A 20,767-nucleotide genomic window follows, 5' to 3' on the forward strand; every position below is an offset into this window, starting at 1 on the left:
AGGTGAAACGCAAAGGTTCCGCTTTTCAAAAACATGTTTGATGTCATTTTGTTGGACTAACGCGAAAAACAAAGTGACCACAACCTTTAGAGAATGATCCTGAGTAGTTTCAACACAGTGACAACACTGGGTCCAAACCCAGTATGTGGCTGGACCGTGTATAGAGACAGAGCGTCATCCACTGGTGGGGGTTTGACTTGTATAGCCTGAAGGTTTCTTCCTCTTCTATTACGTCTCCTAGCAAACAACCGAAACATGTCTAAAAGCTGCTGATATTCACTACCAACAGGGTCAAGAACCCAGAACTTAAGATTTTATAAGCTGCTGAATCAAAAACTGAACTTTTATGAAGACAAAAGTTGAAACAGACGTGAAGAATTAGCAGAGAGAATGGAGAGACTGTGGGATCCTGACACGTCACGACATAACGTTAGCTTAGTGTGAAGATCCCACAGTCTTCCATCCTCCCTCCTGATTCCTGTCAATTAAGTTATCATTGACTCGTCGACAGCGAACTTGACTTTCATAAGATTAGATTAGATTCAACTTTATTGTCATTGTGCAGAGTCCAAGTACAAAGACAATGAAATGCAGTTTGTGTCCAACCAGAATTGCAAAAAGAGCAGAAATGAGCAATGTGATATACAAGTATAGACAGGACAAGAGATACCGTGTAGTGTAGACAGTAGTTACCCTATAAGAGCAGAATAAATATGGCTATGTAATATGAACAATGTATGAACAACATGTACAGATATGTGCAATGTAGTAGCAGTAGCATTATAATAGTAAGAATAATATAGATATATACAGTGTATTATTATATGTACAGCTATGTGCAGTGTGTTATAAGAAAAACTGAATACATATGGTTATTCATTATGAACCATATAGACAGATATGTACAGTATGTACAGCTTTGTGCAGTGTGGTAACCGTACCTACTGTAGTGCAGAAACAGTAACATTATAATAGTAGTAAGAATAATATAGATATATGCGTGTATTATTATATGTACAGCTATGTGCAGTGTGTTATAAGAAAAATAGAATAAAAATGGATATTCAGTATGAAGCATATAGACAGATATGTACAGTATGTACAGCTATGTGCAGTGTGTTGACATTATAAGCAGACGCGACCTATGTTTCACCCGTTTCAATTGAAACAGGCCCCGCCCCCAGGGGGGCCCCAACAGACCATCAAAATCCATTCATTTTCTCCTAGGATATTGATTTTCAGCCATAATGTCTAAACCATCCAAGGTAGATTGACCACGAGCTACGAGGTTGTGAAACGAAAGTTTCTGCTCCTATAAAAGCCACAAGGTATGAAATCAACCTTGTTATTTGCGATCTTCTGGAGAAATACTACACTAACTACAATTCTAAGCAAAACACTGACGTTTCTGATTGGTCAAACTCCCCGGTTACCATGGCGACGTTTACCTCGCCGAACGGCTTAAGCGATCTGAAGTATAATACAGTCATAGACATAATATAGAGTCAATGGTAATGATGACCAAACACTGTTAGTAGAACAAGAACATGACGATGAAGATCCTACCGCTGAGACAGGTGAGGGAGATGCCAGGAGAAAGCCCCGTTTACAGAGACAGACCCGGGTGTTGGTCAGAGCATATTGCTGATGACCAACGAATTGATATTGTTAGCGGTCCCGTTCAGATAGAGGAGTTTAACTTCCCACAAAGCCAATCACACCGCCGTTTTACCATGGACAGATATTAAATGAAGATGAAGATGGAAAATGGAGAAAATATACGCAGGTCATGGTTAGTGTACTCAAAATCATCCGATTCAGTCTTCTGTTTCTGCTGTACCTTATTTGGCAAGCGGACAAGTAGTCTCACCCACAGAGGTTTCAGAATCTGATAACAACTCACTCTCACACTCCAGGATCATGAAAAATCTAATGCACACCGTGCCAATATGGACAATGCTCCAGGAGCGGCTGTCAGCTCGCTCGGATTTCAATTGAGCACGAGGTGACAAAATCGCTGGACAAAGATGAACTTATCAGGGCATTCTCAGCACTCAAACATAGAAGGGTGGATTTCTAAAAAGGGCTCAGGTGAAATCTACGACACCGCCCGTGAGCTGACCACGGTGCTGATAAAACACGGATCCTATCGTTATTTATGATAAGTTTGGTTCAGTGTCAGTGAGACACCTTTTCCTTTTTGCTTTTGTTAAATAATAATAGTTGAGGGGATTTTTAGCGCTGTTTTTTAAAGTCAGCTCAGACAGCTGAAAATATACTGCGCAAATCAATTAAACAGAGAAGAGGCTTATTCCAATGTAAAACGCTGTATAATTGTATATAGTTTTAATCAAATTAAGGTTGGATTATTTCTATGTTGAGCTGCCTGTTCGTGAAGCTGAAAGTGCCGCAATAAAATAATATTACCATTGATGCAAACCAACAGGAATCCTTGCTTTTTCTGCTCTATTATGTTTGTTTTATGTGGGTAGGGCCCCATATTAGTTAGTGAAACGGGCCCCAGATGCTTAAGGTCGCCGCTGATTATAAGAGTAGTGAGAATAAGTGTATGTGCAGGATGAATAGTATGAAGAGCAGTAGAATATGACTATGTATAAGTGGAGTTACATTCATCACATCAGAGTCGACTTTAAAAGATCTGAAGTCATGCAACCCCTACTGCCCATAGGTGCTGCCTGAGCAGGCACAGCCCGCCCAGTGGCTCGTTTCAATTTGGTTGACCAATCACAACAGAGTGGCCAGCTGACCAATCAGAGCAGACTGGGCTTTGGTGAAGGCGGGCCAAGTGCTCAGAGTGTTTCAGGTGAAGGCGGTAGCAACGGGCAGAATGGGAAACATTATAAGTTGTTTAAACATCAAAGCATGTAAATATATTCTAGTACACCAAATATGATGCTGAAAACTAGTATAATAGGGCCTCTTTAAGGTTAAAATTGATTATGAATCCGTAAAATAAGACTTGAATATGCATGACTCAAGTTCTAACAGTATGGTGAATGCTGCTGAATCAGCATTCACACAAATATAGTATACATAATATATAAGAAATACAATGAAAATATAAAGCTTAATGATTACATAAAAGTAATATATAAACAGTAGAAGAACAATATAAAAGACCAAACAGCTGTAAGATGAATAAAGTTATAATTGCAAAAGTTCACCAGCAACATACACTGTATAAAAACTACTTGTGAATATATATATTATTGATATTATCGTATTATTATTGCACCTGAGATTTTGCACATTGTCATTGCACATAACTTTGGAATAATGGAAACATACATTGTCATCATCGTACATCATGGCAGTTATTTTGTATTACATTTGGTATTGTTGCTTGTTACGTAACTGCCCTCTCCCCTGGAGGATCTTTACGGTTCCTGCTGCTCATGGCTCCTTCGACATGAATCCCTTTCCTAGAATTAGTTGACTCCTTATTTCCCAACACGGAGGACTGAGCTCCCCGTTTTGTTTTCTAGTTATTTATTTATTTAAACCTATTTTTCCCCTGCCTTTTCGATGTAATGTGCCCTGGCTGGTGTCTGTCTGTGTGCGTGTATGAGTCTGTGTTCGGACCTGCTCTGGGTTGGGTGGTGGGTGGGGGAGAGATATGAGGGGAATTGGCATGCCGTGTTAACTATGTCCTGTTCGCCTAAGCCTGTTGGTCCCATGCCATGTTTATGTGAAAATTAAATTTAAAAAGAGTTGAAAAAACGTAACTAATGATTAACTGTGTTGTACGTCATTTATTTTGTGGATTTGATTTGCAAATAAATGAATAAAATGTGATAAGAGTTCTGTAGCCACAAGAATATTTAGATGTGTAATAAAAGATTATAAACATTAATAAAACCTAATAAATACTCACCTGATGCAGCCATGATGAGCAGAAGCAGTTTGTCCATCTTGTCTGCTCTCCGTCCTCCTCACTGTGGGACTTCAGACAGGTCTCTGATCATATAACTCATTGTTCCACATGAACAGTGGACAACACCTCCGTATTGTTTGGCTGCAGGCAACAACTATTTACATGTTAGGCAAATAATGGGCACAATGGACACAAGAAAAGGATCCTCTTTTTTTTAAAACATGTTTGATGCCATTTGTTGGCCTACAGCCATAAACAAATAGTTTTTTATGTGAATGTACCCGAGTCAAACTTTAGTTTAAAAGCAAAATTAGGGACGGACACGCCACATTTAAGATTGACCGTATTCTCGTTTTGGGTCAAATGGCACAAACACAGACACACAGACACACACAGACACACACACACACACACACACACACACACAACTCTCATTGTGGGAACCTGTCATTGACATAATACATTCCCTAGCCCCTTACCCTAACCTTAACCATCACAACTAAGTGCCTAACCTTAACCCTTACCCTAACCATAACCTAATTCTAACCCTAAAACCAAGTCTTAACCCTAAAACCAAGTCTTAACCCTCAGACAGCCCTTTAACCTTGTGGGGTCCAACATTCAAGCATCTTCGGAAATAATAAGGATCATCAAGGCAATGAAATTTGGACCACTTTTGCACTGTTAAAATATTATCTTCAACCAAAACGAAAAGATTTTTAAAGTTTTACATCCCTGTAATAAACTTCTCCACCAGGTTGAACAGACGCCAACAGGCACTACTAACCACTCTGAATGAAACAATAACTTCAAAATACACCTTTCTTGCAGAAATTAATCCACTTCTTTTTCAAACAGCCAGAGACAACATACATTGGACTGCAGACACGGCCGAGATGTTGTTCAAGTATTGGAAACAACAATTAAACTACGAAGGGGGACAAACTGTCATAATACAACCCCCATTCATTCAAACATAACAAATCTTTCTGCTGTTTTCTCCCTTACGCCCACACAGCTGGAGATACTGGAAAAGAGACTCCCCTTTATTCCAACACCAAAACCTCCCACCCGGCCGGAGCTCAGGGGGGACCTACACACCTTTCACAGGAGGCTGAAACTTCTGGACCATTTTCAGGGAACGCATGCGCGGGAGCCTGTGCTCTTTACCGGACCGTCCTACTGGGAACCACACATAGACACATTAACACCACAAATTGCACAATTAATCAATAAAACAACCAAGCACTCACACATTGGCGCCCTTACCACACAAAACACCCAACATTAGTCAGGAACACAAAGACATTATTAAAACATTGGGTAATAACCGTTGGGTTCATCTCCGTCGAACCATCACCTTATCGTGGTGGAGAGGTTTGTGTGTCTCTGTGAACCTGAGGGGCTGTGTTGTCTGGAGCTTTGTGCTCCTGGTAGGGTCTCCCAAGGCAAAGTGGTCTCAGGTGAGGGGCCAGACAAAGAATGGTTCAAAAACCCTATGGAAAAACAAGGTAGAGATGGAGTGACCCTGCCCGGAGGAAGCCCGGGGCCCCGTCAGGAGCCAGGCCCAGACGGGCGGCGTGCGGCGAGCGCCTGGTGGCCGGGTTTGCGCCGAGCCCGGGCGGCGGCACAGCCGGACCAAGCTCACGTGGCTCCCATCTCTCCAGCCCATGGGCCCACCACCTGTGGGAGGAACCCGCTGGGGCGTGGTGCGCTGCCACATGGGTGGCAGTGAAGGTCAGGGGCCTCGACGGACCAGACCCGGCAGCAGACGCTGGCTCTGGGGACGTGGAACGTCACTCTCTGTGGGGAGAGGAGCGGAACTGAGTGCGGGAGGTGGAGCGCTACCGGTTAGATCTGGTGGGGCTTACCTCTACGCACAGTCCCGTTCTGGAACCGTACTCCCTGGATAGGGGTTGGACTCTTTTCTTCTCGGAGTTGCCCAGGGTGTGAGGCGCCCGGCGGGTGTGGGGATACTAACAAGCCCCCGGCTGAGCGCCGCTACGCTGGAGTTTACCCCGGTGGACGAGGGTGTCGCCTCCCTCGCCTGCGGGTTGTGGGGGAAAACTCTGACTGTTGTTTGTGCATATGCACCAAACAGGAGTTCGGAGTATTCGGCCTTCTTGGAGACCTTGAGTGGAGTCCTGCATGGGGGCCAGTGGGGACTCCATTGTTCTGCTGGGGGACTTCAATGCACACGTGGGCAATGATGGAGACACCTGGAGAGGAGTGATTGGGAGGAACGGCCTCCCTGATCTAAACCAGAGTGGTTGTTTGTTGTTGGACTTCTGTGCTAGTCATGGATTGTCTATAACGAACACCATGTTCGAACACAGGGATGCTCATAAGTGTACTTGGTACCAGAGCACCCTAGGCCGAAGGTCAATGATCGATTTTATAATCGTTTCATCTGATCTGAGGCCGTATGTTTTGAACACTTCGGGTGAAGAGAGGGGCAGACCGATCACCATCTGGTGGTGAGTTGGGTCAGGGGTGGGGGAAGACTCTGGACAGACCTGGTAAGCCCAAACGTGTAGTGCGGGTAAATTGGGAAACGTCTGGAGGAGGCCCCTGTCCAACGGACTTTCAACTCGCACCTCCGGCGGAGCTCTTCGTGCATCCCTGTGGAGGCTGGGGGCATTGAACCCGAGTGGACAATGTTCAAAGTTTCCATTGCTTCTTAGGTGCCTCAAGGGCGGTAACCCACGAACACCGTGGTGGACACCGGTGGTCAGGGAAGCCGTCCGACTGAAGAAGGAGTCTTTCCGGGATATGTTATCCCAGAGGACTCCGGAGGCAGTTGCAGGGTACCGACGAAGGGCTGCAGCCTCTGCCGTGAAAGAGGGCAAAGCAGCGGGTGTGGGAAAAGTTTGGAAGAAGACATAGAGAAGGACTTTCGGTCGGCACCAAAGTGCTTCTGTTCGCCACCTCAGGAGGAAGGGGCGGAACCATCCAAGCTGTGTACGGTAAGGATGGGACACTGTTGACCTCAACTGAGGAGGTAATAGGGCGGTGGAAGGAGCACTATGAGGAACTCCTGAATCAGACTAATACGCCCTCTATGTTAGAGGCAGAGCTGGAGGATGACGGGGGATTGTCGTCGATTTCCCAGGTGGAAGTCACTGATGTAGTCAAACAACTCCACAGTGGCAAAGCCCCGGGGATTGATGAGATCCGGTCCAGAAATGCTCAAGGCTCTGGGTGTGGAGGGGCTGTCCTGGTTGACACGCCTCTTCAACATTGCGTGGAAGTCTGGAACAGTGCCAAAGGAGTGGCAGACTGGGGTGGTGGTTCCCCTTTAAAAAAGGGGACCAGAGGGTGTGTGCCAATTACAGGGGTATCACACTTCTCAGCCTCCCTGGTAAAGTCTACTCCAAGGTGCTGGAAAGGAGGGTTCGGCCGATAGTCGAACCTCGGGTTGAGGAGGACCAGATCTTCACTCTCGCAAGGATCCTGGAGGGAGCCTGGGAGTATGCCCAACCGGTCTACATGTGCTGCGGGAGTATGGGGTGAGGGGGTCTCTACTCAGGGCCATCCAATCTCTGTACGACCAAAGTGAGAGCTGTGTCCGGGTTCTCGGCAGTAAGTCGGACTCGTTTCAGGTGAGGGTTGGCCTCCGCAAGGGGGCGCGTGTCACCAATCCTGTTTGTAATATTTATGGACAGGATATCGAGGCGTAGTCGGGGTGGGGAGGGGTTGCAGTTCGGTGGGCTGGGGATCTCATCGCTGCTCTTTGCAGATGATGTGGTCCTGATGGCATCATCGGCCTGTGACCTTCAGCACTCACTGGATCGGTTCGCAACCCGAGTGTGAGCGGTTGGGATGAGGATCAGCACCTCTAATCCGGAGGCCATGGTTCTCAGCGGAAACCGATGGAATGCCTTCTCCAGGTAGGGAATGAGTCCTTGCCCCAAGTGAAGGAGTTCAAGTACCTTGGGGTTTTGTTCGCGAGTGAGGGACAATGGAGCGGGAGATTGGTCGGAGAATCGGCAGCGGGTGGGGCCGTATTACATTCCATCTATCGCACCGAGCCAGAAGGCAAAGCTCTCGATCTACCGGTCAGTTTCGTTCCTACCCTCACCTATGGTCATGAAGGCTGGGTCATGACCGAAAGAACGAATCCAGGGTACAAGCGGGCGAAATGGGTTTCCTCAGGAGGGTGGCTGGCGACTCCCTTAGAGATAGGGTGAGAAGCTCAGTCATCCGTGAGGAGCTCGGAGAAGCCGCTGCCTTGCGGCCAAAAGGAGCCAGTTGAGGTGGTTCGGGCATCTGGTAAGGATGCCCCTGGGCGCCTCCCGGGGAGGTGTTCCAGGCACGTCCAGCTGGGAGGAGGCCTCGGGGAAGACCCAGGACTAGGTGGAGGGATTATATCTCCAACCTGGCCTGGGAACGCCTCGGGATCCCCCAGTCGGAGCTGGTTAATGTTGCTCGGGAAGGGAAGTTTGGGGTCCCCTGCTGGAGCTGCTCCCCGACCCGACACCGGATAAGCGGACGAAGATGGATGGATGGATGGATGGGTAATAACAAATACATAGTCATAAAACCAGCAGACAAAGGGGGCCAAATAGTCATACAGGATTAAAACAACTACATTTTAGAAGCCAACAGACAATTAAATAACACCACATATTACAGACCACTCACTCACCCATTACAGTTAGAAACACAAACACTTATCAAGGACATTACAGACAACCTTTATCAAAACAAATACATTAACCTTAAACAGAAGAAATACCTGGATGGTCCGGATGAGCCCAGGCCTCGCTCTTTACCTCCTCCCTAAAATCCACAAACCTCCTGTGACTTGGACGGTCCCCTTTGTTGTTCCCGGTCGGCAGAAGAATAGTAAGTGACTGCGGATTAGAATCATACAATATCACAGAATACATAGACCATTTCATTAACCCACTTTCTAAACTTCACCCTAGCTATATCCAAGATACATATGAATTTGTTAATAAAATAAAAACCTCCAGGTACCCGGTCACACACTCCTTTTTCAATAGATATAGACTCATTATACACTAACATAGAAACACCACTTGGCCTTGCTGCAATAAAACACATTTTTGATAAACACCCAGACCCATCCAGACCTGACAGCCAAATTTTACAGTTACTCCATCTCACACTTACCAGAAATGACTTCACCTTTAACAATAAACACTATCTCCAGCTTTGTGGGTGTGCTATGGGCCGTAAGTATTCCCCATCATACGCAGACATCTACCTGGCCCATTGGGAGGAAACAGCTTTCCACAAACTCACCATCAAACCTCTGCTTTACTTCCGGTACTTGAAGACATCTTCGGCCTTTGGGACAACACCGAACAGACCTTTTTGACTTTTCTGGACATCCTCAACTCGCATCACCCTAAAATAAAACTCAAACATAACCTACAACCCGTTACAGTGGAGTTCCTGGACACACGGCTCTTCTTCCTCACCTCCGACGACCGGACCAAACACTAGCCACCAAAGTTTATTTCAAGGACACCGACCGCCATGCATTTCTCCATAAGACCAGCTATCACCCCAAACACACGTACAGAGGCCTCATTAAGTCCCAGCTGATACGCTTCCACAGAGTCTGCACCTCCCCGGAGCATGTGGAGGAGGCCACTAGTACACTTTTTGGTGCGATTAGGTTGAGGGGTTACTCGGCGCCCCCAGTAGGTTCAAAGGCGGAGGTCATCGGCAAGTTTACAAAGAAAACCAAAACCACCATCCAGGCCCGATTCCGCCCTGTACTCCCCTGGTCATTACATACTCAGAAAATCTTAGGAATTTTTTACCTACTATCAGAGCTAATTCTGCGGGCGGGTTTGGATGTGACGTCCTGAGGAACTGCCGTGATGATCTCCGCCTACAGGAGGAATAAAAATCTAAAAGACATTTTAATTCACGCAAACCTAAACAAGAATAATGACCCTAGGGAAGCGCGCGAGGCTCGGATGTTGGTTTTATGAGTCTCCCCACATTTTTAACCCTTACAGCAGAGTTGGTTTTAACCCGGGGCAGGCCCTGCAGCACACAACCATCAATGGGGTTTATGCAATTAGGTGCAGGGCCTGCCACAAACTGTATGTGGGGAGACAAGAAATGCACTATACTTAAGAATTAAAATGTTTTAAATAAGGGTGATGGCACAACTGTTTTATATGCACATTTTAAACTCCATGGTTCTGAAAATGTTCAAAGCATGGCGCCCTGGAGAGTAACAAGGCCTGGACCACGGCTCAGCGTCGGGCAGCGGAAAGTAAGGGATTCATCTTTTAAAACCATAGACCCTACGGGTCTAAATGAAAAATATTAAAATGGATCCACTTCTCTTTTTAACTGTAAGTTTTACAGGGTATTTTTAGAAATATTTCCTCCCACTGCTCTGGTCTCTCTCCTCTCTCTCCCCAGGTTTTATCTTGGACCTCCTCTGTAGCCATTATACCCGACCTTTTTATATATTTAATTCCTTTATGGCATGTTTTTTCCATTTTTACTATTCTTCCCTTTCGGGGGTTTTAATCTATTCCTACAGAGGAGGTCCTACCCAATACCTTGTTTTTATTTATTTTAATAAATATTTTGAAGATGCCTTGGTTGTCTTTTATAACTTTTCTCTGTCTTACTTACATTTTAAGAATTTTATTGGATTTTTGTCTGTCTCTAATATATAATCTATATTTATTATTATTATTATTATTATTATTATATTATTATTTTTTACGAATTGAATTACTTGCCTCAAGATTTTAGCATAACTATACACATGCCATTGGTTTTATACATTTTTACTAACAGTTTGGTTTTATTTATATGATGTATTTTCAATTCAATTCAATTCAATTTTATTTATAGTATCAAATCATAACCAAAGTTATCTCGAGACACTTTACAGATAGAGTAGGTCTAGACCACACTCTGTAATTTCCAAAACCCCAACAATTACAGTAATTCCATCAAGAGCAAGCAGTGGCTATCGCGACAGTGGCAAGGAAAAACTCCCCTTTTAGGAAGAAACCTCGGCAGACCCAGACTCTTGGTAGGCGGTGCCGCACGGGCGGTTAGGGTGTGATGAACAGTGACGATAATAGTCACATTAGAGGTCACAGTGACGTCGAAGGTTATCGTGGAAGTTCATGTCATAGCAGGGCACATCGTGTCATACTGAGTAGTGCAGTCCCCTATACCGGATCCAGACTACTCTGTGCATAGGAACATCACAGCAGGGCGGTTGCGGGGATGTAACGTGGCGCGGAAGAGCATGGGTGGATGCGGGCGGATGCAGCGGATGCAGCAGGATGCAGCAGGATGCAGCAGGATGCGGCCGGGATTTGTAGAGAATCACAGAGCATAGCTCTGCGAAGAAGAAATATAAGGACTCGGGGAGTAAACTCCCCCGAGCTAGATTAGTAACAAGCAATTCTGGGACAGGATGCATACAGAAGTAACAAGTAGAGAAGAGAGAGCAGCTCAGTGTGTCATAGGAAGGAAACAGCCTCCCTTGCAGTCTAGAATTGTAATAGCATAACTAACTACGAGGAGAAGCAGGTGGGCCGGGTTAGGTGGACGCTGCAACTCCTCACTCCCTAACTATAAGCTTCGTCAAAGAGGAGGGTTTTTGTTTACTCTTGAATGTGGGCGCGGCGGTCTGCCCCTCGAACCCATGATAAAACTCTGAGAATTCAGATAAAAATTATGAATACGGACCTGGAGCTCGGTAGACAACAACAAATATAATTGGCTGTTCTGATTTCCGTGTTGGATGTTGAAGATTAAGAACAAGACTTTCAAAAGAGTTATAATTCAGTTTGGGTTTAGGGTTAATTAACAGGCTTGAATCAAATATGGCTGCAACTCCCTCCTCGGCCGGGAGCCTCTAGGAATTTGAGTATTAATAAATATGACTGGGAGGAGTCGGCTTCATTTAGACTAACATATTCTTCATTTTAAATTATTTATGTTATTTATTGTGTGGCACTTTTTAATTACTTATTTTTTACTTCTTAAAGCACTCTTTAACATAGCACTTATTATTAACCCTGAATGGTATGTATATGGATATTTTTAACCTCAAGAGCAAGTAACGCGACAGTATTTAATTTTTTATTTAAATAACATGGTTTTAAGATTATAATAGTTTATATTTTATATGGGGACACCAGGCTTTTATAATTTTATTTATCACACGACTGTGTTTTTTTATATATATTTATTTAATTTATTTAATTTTTTAATTTTAAATGTTTTTATTTTTTTATAATCTTCTGGGAGAGACAACGGAGTTGTTGTGGAGTTGACCCTTTATTCAAAGTTTTAAATTCCCGCTGTCCTTCCTTTCCAGTGGTTCTTTTAACCTCCTTTAAATATAACTAAAACCCCCTCTCCCCTTAACAGCCCCGTCATTTTTATTTAACCGAACCTGGTTTTTAAAGGAGTTCTTTAAAGTGTTTTTATTCACACCAGTGGTCCCCTTGTGCTCGTGCCCCGCAAGCACCCATTCTGGGTGTTGCGTTTTAACCCAAACTTAACCATAACCTAATTCTAACCCTAAAAACCAAGTCTTAACCCTCAAACAGCCCCTTTAACCTTTTGGGGTCCAACATTCAAGCTGTCGGGACCCTACAAGTATACTGACTCCAGGTTTTTGGACCCCACGATAGTTAAACAACACTAAAAAACACACAACACACACACAAAACACACACACACATACACACAGTATCCAACAGCTTCTGGTCCGAGCGGCTACGTGTTGGCGTAACTTCAGATTGATAATATCTCTACTCGTGTCCCACCCATCCTCTTTGATATAACATGATTAATCAGTATCAGATCTTTGATATGATAACATGATTAATCAGTATCAGATCGTTGATTTGATAACATGATTAATCAGTATCAGATTGTTGATATGATAACATGATTATCATATCAATCTATGATATAACATGATTAATCAGTATCAGATCGTTGATTTGATAACATGATTAATCAGTATCAGATTGTTGATATGATAACATGATTGATCAGTATCAGATCTTTGATATGATAACATGATTAATCAGTATCAGATCGTTGATATGATAACATGATTAATCAGTATCAGATTGTTGATATGATAACATGATTGATCAGTATCAGATCTATGATATGATAACATGATTAATCAGTATCAGATCTTTGATATGATAACATGATTAATCAGTATCAGATTGTTGATATGATAACATGATTAATCAGTATCAGATCGTTGATATGATAACCTGATTCATCAGTGTCAGATTTAGTCAGTATGATTATTCTGATGGTAACTATATTCATGTTCTGAGCCTTCCTTTGTTTGGTTTATTAATTATTTTAACTTATTTCTTTCCTTTCACTGAAAAAGAACAAATTTAGTGAAATTACCAGAAACATGTGTAGTGAGATATCTAGAGAACTACTGTTTACATTAATCTCCTGTGAGGTGTGTGTGTGTGTGTGTGTGTATATCTCGTGTGTGTGTGTGTGTGTGTGTGTGTGTGTGTGTGTGTGTGTATCTGTGTATCTGTTTGTGTGTGTGTGTGTGGTTGTGTGTGTGTGTGTGTGTGTGTGTGTGTATTTTTAGTAAATCCCTCTCTTAGTCAGTTTTTGTGCTGAGGTAATTCTTTCTTGTTCATTGACAACATGTGTATTATATCTGCGCATGTGCAGTATATTCTCTTTCACCTTCGACAGTTTTGTGTTTTTGTTTTTTTTGTCAATAAAAAATAGGACGGGCCAAGGCAAACGCGTCTACTCTACCTCTGATTGGCTACTACTCGTTGCCTTCTTTAATTGGATTGGTTACACTGTAATAAATTTCATGTTAGTTTAACTTGGAAATGCAAGTTCCCCTGCTGCCTTGAAAATCGAAGTTCACTCAACTTGAAGACTGCCTTTGTTTCAACATAGAAATTAAAGTTAATGAGGTTGATGTAACTACAGTGTTCTAGTTTTGTTAAAGTTGTTCTTTTAGTTGATTTAACTTTGTATTACTTGGTTTAACTTCATACTTTAAGTTAAAACAAATCATTTATTTTCTTTAATAATGCAAGAAACCTTCCTTGCCTAGTATAACAGACATACCTTTCTGCTTTATTTCAACTCACACTTTCAAGTTAAAACAACATAACCACATTTATAGCGGAGAGATACCGGTGGTTGGGTGGGGCCACCCCAGGGACCCGGCAAAATAGGGGCCTCTCTGCTGATCTTGTGTCACTTGACATAAAATGGCGCTAGTGAAGTGACACGCGCAGATTAATGACTGAAGAAAGCCTATTACTGCTCAACGTCTAACACTGTAATACTCCTGCTCTTCTTACCAAACGTAACAGTCACTTAACTCATGGTTACAAATGTAAACCAGCACAATAATGACAATTACCAGGCAACAAAACACTACGTTCTAAACACACGTTTAATAAACGGAATTCATAAAGTTACATTTGTATTTCGAACAAACTGCAAACTTTTCAGCAAATTTTAACAAAACCCTATTTACCGCCTTGCATCATGGGAATTGGCCAGCCAATGAACCAGTTGCAGTCCTGACTGCAATTGGTTGATAACTTAACTTGCATACCTTAGTTCAATCAACACATACATTTTTAAATAGTCAACCCAACGTATAAATGCTAGTTTATCTTTCAAAACTCATAAAGTTGAGTTCAAAATCGACAACTTGTATAAGCTCGTTCAGTTAAAAATAAGAAATAAGTGGACATAACTAAATGGGTCTGTAATATTTTACAGTGTAGAGTTACATTAAGAATACCAGGCTTAGCCAATCAGAGGCAGAGAAAGGCAGAGTAGGGCGAGACCATAGGCGGAGTTTGACATTCGGCCGCGGGGCAAAAAATGTGTGTTGCCTGTACTGAGCAGACAGATTTGGGCGTTAACGAGCTAACTTAAGGCTCAACCCATGAATTCTGTACTACAAAGGTGGATCAGTTGTTATCGGGTTCAATCGCCGTGGTTACTTATGCTGAACACCTAACCTGGTCGGAGCAGGTTATGTTGGAGATCAGAGATCAACCGTTGTTAAAAGCACCGCCTACTGACCAATCAATACTCGATTGATAAAGGCGTCACCGTAAGAAGACTGCAGGCGGAGCTCGGTCGCAGGAGAGAGAGAGAGAGATGGGGAGAGAGAGGTGCGCTCATAAAAGTTAAAACATTTAGAGACCCGTCAATCCCTGATGGCATTCACTGATGGCTATATTTATTAAAGATATAGATCTTAAGAGGAGGTAATTACATATAGGCTATTTGTCGGCTTCTTCAGCCATGTGTCGCCAATGCGCACTCGGTTTGAATTATGTTTTGATATTTTTTATTTACTCTAACGATGCACACCACTGCCGGGGTTTCAACTGAAATAAAAGGCTACAGCAGCGACAGTTTATGGAAAGCACAAGTGTAATTATGGTCAGATCTTGTGCCTGACTGATGGGGAAGTGATATCGATAAGCAAGATTTACGCATTTACATTTTGCCAGCTTTCCTTCCTGTTTTAGGAAGCAGTGACTGTATTGCATGTTCCCTGTAAAAGCTGTGTTCTTCATATTTATGTAGAATTATAATTTGCTGTTCTTATGTAAAATATGCAGCTCTGGTAGATGTTTGCGATTGGCCATGGTGCAAACACCGCCTCTTTTATGTGAACGCAGCGCCACTGGATCGGGAAACCCTGAGTTGACTGAACTAGTTGATAACCAGCGTCGCGACACAGTTTATGCGGGACCGCGGTTGTTAGGTTAGGTGAAGCTGGGTAACTGAAAGAGATCCAGGGCTGGTTGATCTTGCTTTGTAGTACAGGCCTACCAATTGGGGAACACAGCAGGAGCACATATGGACAAACCAAACATGTTAAATAAACACATATGTTTATTTTTAACCCAAAGAAGAAGAAAAAACAGTACAACAATACAATCATATTCTATTTGTAAACAGGTAGAAGCCACTTGACTTGGCCATCTTCGGACATAATTAGGATCATCAAGGCAATGAAATTTGGACCACTTTTGCACTGTTAAAATATTATCTTCAACCAAAACGAAAAGATTTTAAAGTTTTTTTCTTTCCTTTTTCTAAACACATTTGTGGCAATGAGAGCGATTAAAAAACAAGTAATATTTCGCATTTTGTTGTAATTCATGAAACATTTAAAACATTTTGTGAGACACGGGAAAAAAGAGGCCATGTGAGAGGCTACAGTATGCATAGATACAGAATTGCCCTCTCTTGGTTTATAAGTCTGAGAAGATGGAACATGTTCAACTGACAGTCACACACTCACACAACACTCCCCACTTTTGATTTTTATATCAGTGGGACCCCCGTCTCTCAAAAACAGCATATTGAAAGCAGTGTGTTGAGTTTCTCCAGCTTAAAGCAGTTATTTAGCAGAGAAATAAAACTTACAGACCTAGACATTGTCCAGACTAGTGCAACAGTAATTTTCTTTTTTGCGTCCTGCATATGCGTCGATAATGCTCTCAGGTGAAAGCTTGGCGTAATGTCGCTTTCGATGTGAAGGATCGCAAGAGAAGAAAACCTGGCCGTCAACCGCAGGCAGTTCCTTCCTCCTCATCGCAGAGAAGCTTCTCTCAGGGGTAGATGACCCAATCGGCAGAGTGAGAGCTAACTGTAAAACTTTATAGAAATGTGGGTAGGTTGTTTTTTTTACAGCTCTTTTAAGATGATCCATTGAAATTGGTGCGTTAGCAGAGACTTTGACAAGCTTCATCTCGGCTGCAACAAGACGGGGGTTAACTTTAAGTGCCTGGGTGTATTTTTGTAATAGTGGATCAATTCCATTTTCGTGCGCGTGCAAAACTGCGCGCTGCACGCATCGCCAGCTCCATGGACTCTCCGAGAAGAACCTCCTTTCCAGCTCATTGATGAGAGTGTCCAGCGACGGGAAATATAGTTTCTGCTGATAGTCAGGACTCTCTGCTGTTTCTTCGTGGGTTGTTTCTCTTTGCCCTAAAGTACTGGTAATCAAGAACCCATCAAGGGAGGTGGGCGGATTTGAAACACGTTTAATTTTGTGTCGGCGGGGCCTGCGGAGCATACCTGTCAAGTATCCCGTTTGGCCGGAAAGTCCCGTATTTTACCCTTCTTTCCCGCCGTCACTGCGTATTAGTATTTTCCCGTAATTCACTCCCGTATTTTAACCTGCGTTATTAAAAATAATAATACCCGGGTCCGAGAGGAGTAAAAAAAAAAACATTCCCAAGCTGAGCTCTGTCACTAGCCTCGCGATAACTGCCACCTGCAGTAGCCTACTACAGGTACTGTAGGTGGCTGTTGTCACGCAGGTTAGTGTGTGAGGTCAGATGATGAGTGACAACACGAGGGGAAAAAAAGAAGAAAGAAAACAGAGACGGATGATGGACGCTCCGACAGAGACGGTGCGCTGCCAAAACTTCTGAAGGCTTTACTATGCATTCCCCATAGCAATGCAAGTTGAGAAAGGGTGTTTAGCATGGTACGGAAGATTGTTCCAGAGAATAGGATGACGTTAGACAACAGAACTGTCTGCGCTCTACTCTCATGTAACATGAACCACTCTGGCCCCGCCCACTAATACACTCCTTCTAAAACAGTCTTAAAGAATGCAAAGTCTGCAACACATTTGTACAATAACTCACTAAAGAAAAGTTATGTGAAATGAAAAAACTGTAAAAGAAAAGCAATATGAAATGAAAAGAATATGTGGAATGAAAATAAAATGTAAATGTAAAGACAAGCAATGTTATAAATTGTAAATGTTTTCGGCATTCTGCATCAAGTGGTGATTTTAGCTTTCTTGTACACCTGTCTTAAAATGTAAGGGATACTGGAGCTTGGTCGGGGTGGTGGGACTGCTCGAGGTGGGCACCGGAAAATTTCCCTTATTTTCAAATCCAAAACTTGACAGGTATGCTGCGGAGACGTGAATCTGACGGTCAGTGTTTTCTTCGGGACGCGGCAATGTTGTTGTCCAGGCAGAACTGTTTGACTGACTTCCACACATCGCTCCAGTCTTCCTGCCTTTTAGACACGCAAGTGTGCTTTCAGGCTGTCAGTAAGGGCCGCCGCCCGGACAGTGTGCAGTTGGATGACTGTAGGGCCTGGCGCGTAACGTGGATCACACGCAGTAGCTCCTCAAACATAACGAGGCTTGTAATGAATGACATTCTCGACATGAAGTCATGGATACCACTGGCTTGGCGCTGACCACTTCTCTCCCTCTTCACTAATTTCTCTCAAACACTCCGAATCGCAGAGTAGTGACTTTTCACTGATTTCACACATCTCCACTTGCATGCCCATCTTGTGTCACTGGGCGCTGAACGACTTCAGTTACTTTCACGTTCAAGGATTTTTGGAGTTCAATAAATCTCTGGTGGTTTGACGGTTCGAAAACAGTGAATACATATTGTCAATAATGCTCAGGAATGATTTCACACATCGGTTCACGGAACAGCACTCCACAAGCACTAAATTTAATTTGGACGCCAAGCAGTGTATGTAGGCTGCGTAGGGGTGAGTCTCTTTGATGCGCTGCTGCACACAGATACATGACCTGCCATCACAGACGTAACCGTCGTAACTCTGTGCCACAATTGGGATGTTTTTAAGACCACACATATCAAGCCCTTTGTAGATGGCCTCCACAATCCCAGCCGCGTAACGAGATGCTGAACAGTCCATAAAACACAAAAATCGCTCCTTGATTTCCAATTCCTCGGCATATCGTACATGCACACTGACAGCTGCTCAGTTTTGGAGGACCTAGCCCGTCCGCAATTATGGAGAAAAATCCAGTTTCCTGCACCTTTTCAGCAACGTTGTTGTAAAGCATCTGCGCAGATGTCAATTATTTCATTTTGAACATCTGGGCTTGTGGCATTAAAATAATTGGATTTCATGTTTTCCAAAATCAGCATCATATTTCGATAAAAACTGCAAACCTCGAGGAAATTGCCGCGCGATTCTGACTCTTCTCCCTCCTTGTGTCCACGAAAGGGCAATCCAAGTTTAGACAGTAGCCTCACAACATCAACTACTTTGCATAGATAACCTCTGTTCTTTTCTGCTGTAGTTTTATGGCTTTCAGAAAGTTTAACTGCAATAGATCCATTTGATGAGCTGGCTGCTTGGAAGTTATTCCACTTCCACACAGAAAAGACAATCAGAAAAACAGTCTTAACTGCCAGCAAGTTACTTGGGGTAACCCTCCGAGCATTGAACACATTTACAAAGACAGACTGGTGAGAAAGGCTAATAGCATTGTATGTGACACACACACCCCTGGCATCACATTTTAAACTACTGCCATCGATGCGTCGTTTTTGCTTACCCCTTCTGATCAAGAACAGATACAAATTTTCTTTGTTACCACAAGCCATAAAAGCCATAAATCAGTCAGAATAAGCTAGTCGTCCAGCTGGTCTGACCATACCTAAGGGTGTATAGTGTATTGTAGTGTGTGATGTATATTCTTTATTTTTGTTTGTCGTTGTCTGATATAATTATTATTTGTCTGTATTATGTCTGATGTATTGTTATAAAGTGCCTTGCGATTGTGTCGCAAACCCAACTGCCCCTCGGGGACAATAAAGTTATCTATCCATCTTAATCATACAGTTTAGATGGGCCTGGCTTTTTCCATGTTTCTCTAGTTTACTGCTCAATTTTTCCAGTCACTCATGTCCCCCTTTTAAATGTTTCCTCAACGCAGCTTTCAGTCTGGAAATGGCGACAAGCAAAACAGTAGACTGAATCCCTAACGGAATACTCAAGCCAAGGGTAATTCTTGTAGAAGTAAGTGGAAAACGATCGTTTTGTACTTCCAAAACATTTTGAGGGGAAATGGGGCAGAGCAGGTTGTTTAGGACAGCCGTGTTTTTCTCCAAGATCATCTGCGTTGGTGTTACCTAGTGCGGCTAGTGCATCTGTGTGGTAAGCGTCAGGACTGCTAGCGGTTGCTGCTGATCCAGAGCTGCTCGGTGTTCTCTCAAGTTCACAGCGGTGTCCGTTTGCCGATCCGAACTCTATCGTCATCACCGGTTAGGCCTACTGTTGTTTGTGTTGTATCCTCCTTGTTTGATCCAGATGGCGGACTATTTGTATCGTTTGGAGCTCGACGTTTTAAAAATCTTCTTATGTCCATATTTTCATGTAAGGAGTCCCGACCAGATAACTAGATACAACGCTATTACATGCTAGCTGAGAATCGCTGGACTTACGTCAGCCTGTCACTTGTACTCGTAGCCCGCCTGAAATAATATTTTTTACTACTAAGGCAGTATATGAAATCCAGTGGCGGTTTCTCTAGGAGGCCAAAGGAAGCCTGGCATCCCCATGAAAATATAAAACATAATTTAAAATATAAAATCAATTTTATTTTTAAATAAAATAAAAAATTAATTTTACGATAAATGTTATAATTTAAAATATATTTGAATATTTTAAATTATAACATTAACTTTACTTTGTCGGCATGTGATTGGTGAGAAGCCACCTGGCTTCTCACCAATCATATCCTCACATAAAAAGGACGAGTCATGCTGCTAACCACCAACTCATGTTTTAAATAGTTAAAGAAAAGATTCAAACTCTTCTTGTTAGTTCATAATTTTCACAACTTTATTAAATTCATAAGAACAAAACAATTTGTATTCAAATTCACTCTTAAAAACATAATTTATTCCTATATTCCAAAAATATATGAAGTTTATGACCAAATGTGACAAATAAAAATCCTCAAATCTTGATACTGAAGACGGCTGGAAGCTATAAATATTTAGTATTTTAGTTTAAAAGATGTTACAGTCTCATGACTAACTTTAGGTA

This window comes from Perca fluviatilis, chromosome 5, assembly GCF_010015445.1.
Source record: "Perca fluviatilis chromosome 5, GENO_Pfluv_1.0, whole genome shotgun sequence".
NCBI classification, from domain to species: Eukaryota; Metazoa; Chordata; class Actinopteri; order Perciformes; family Percidae; genus Perca; species Perca fluviatilis.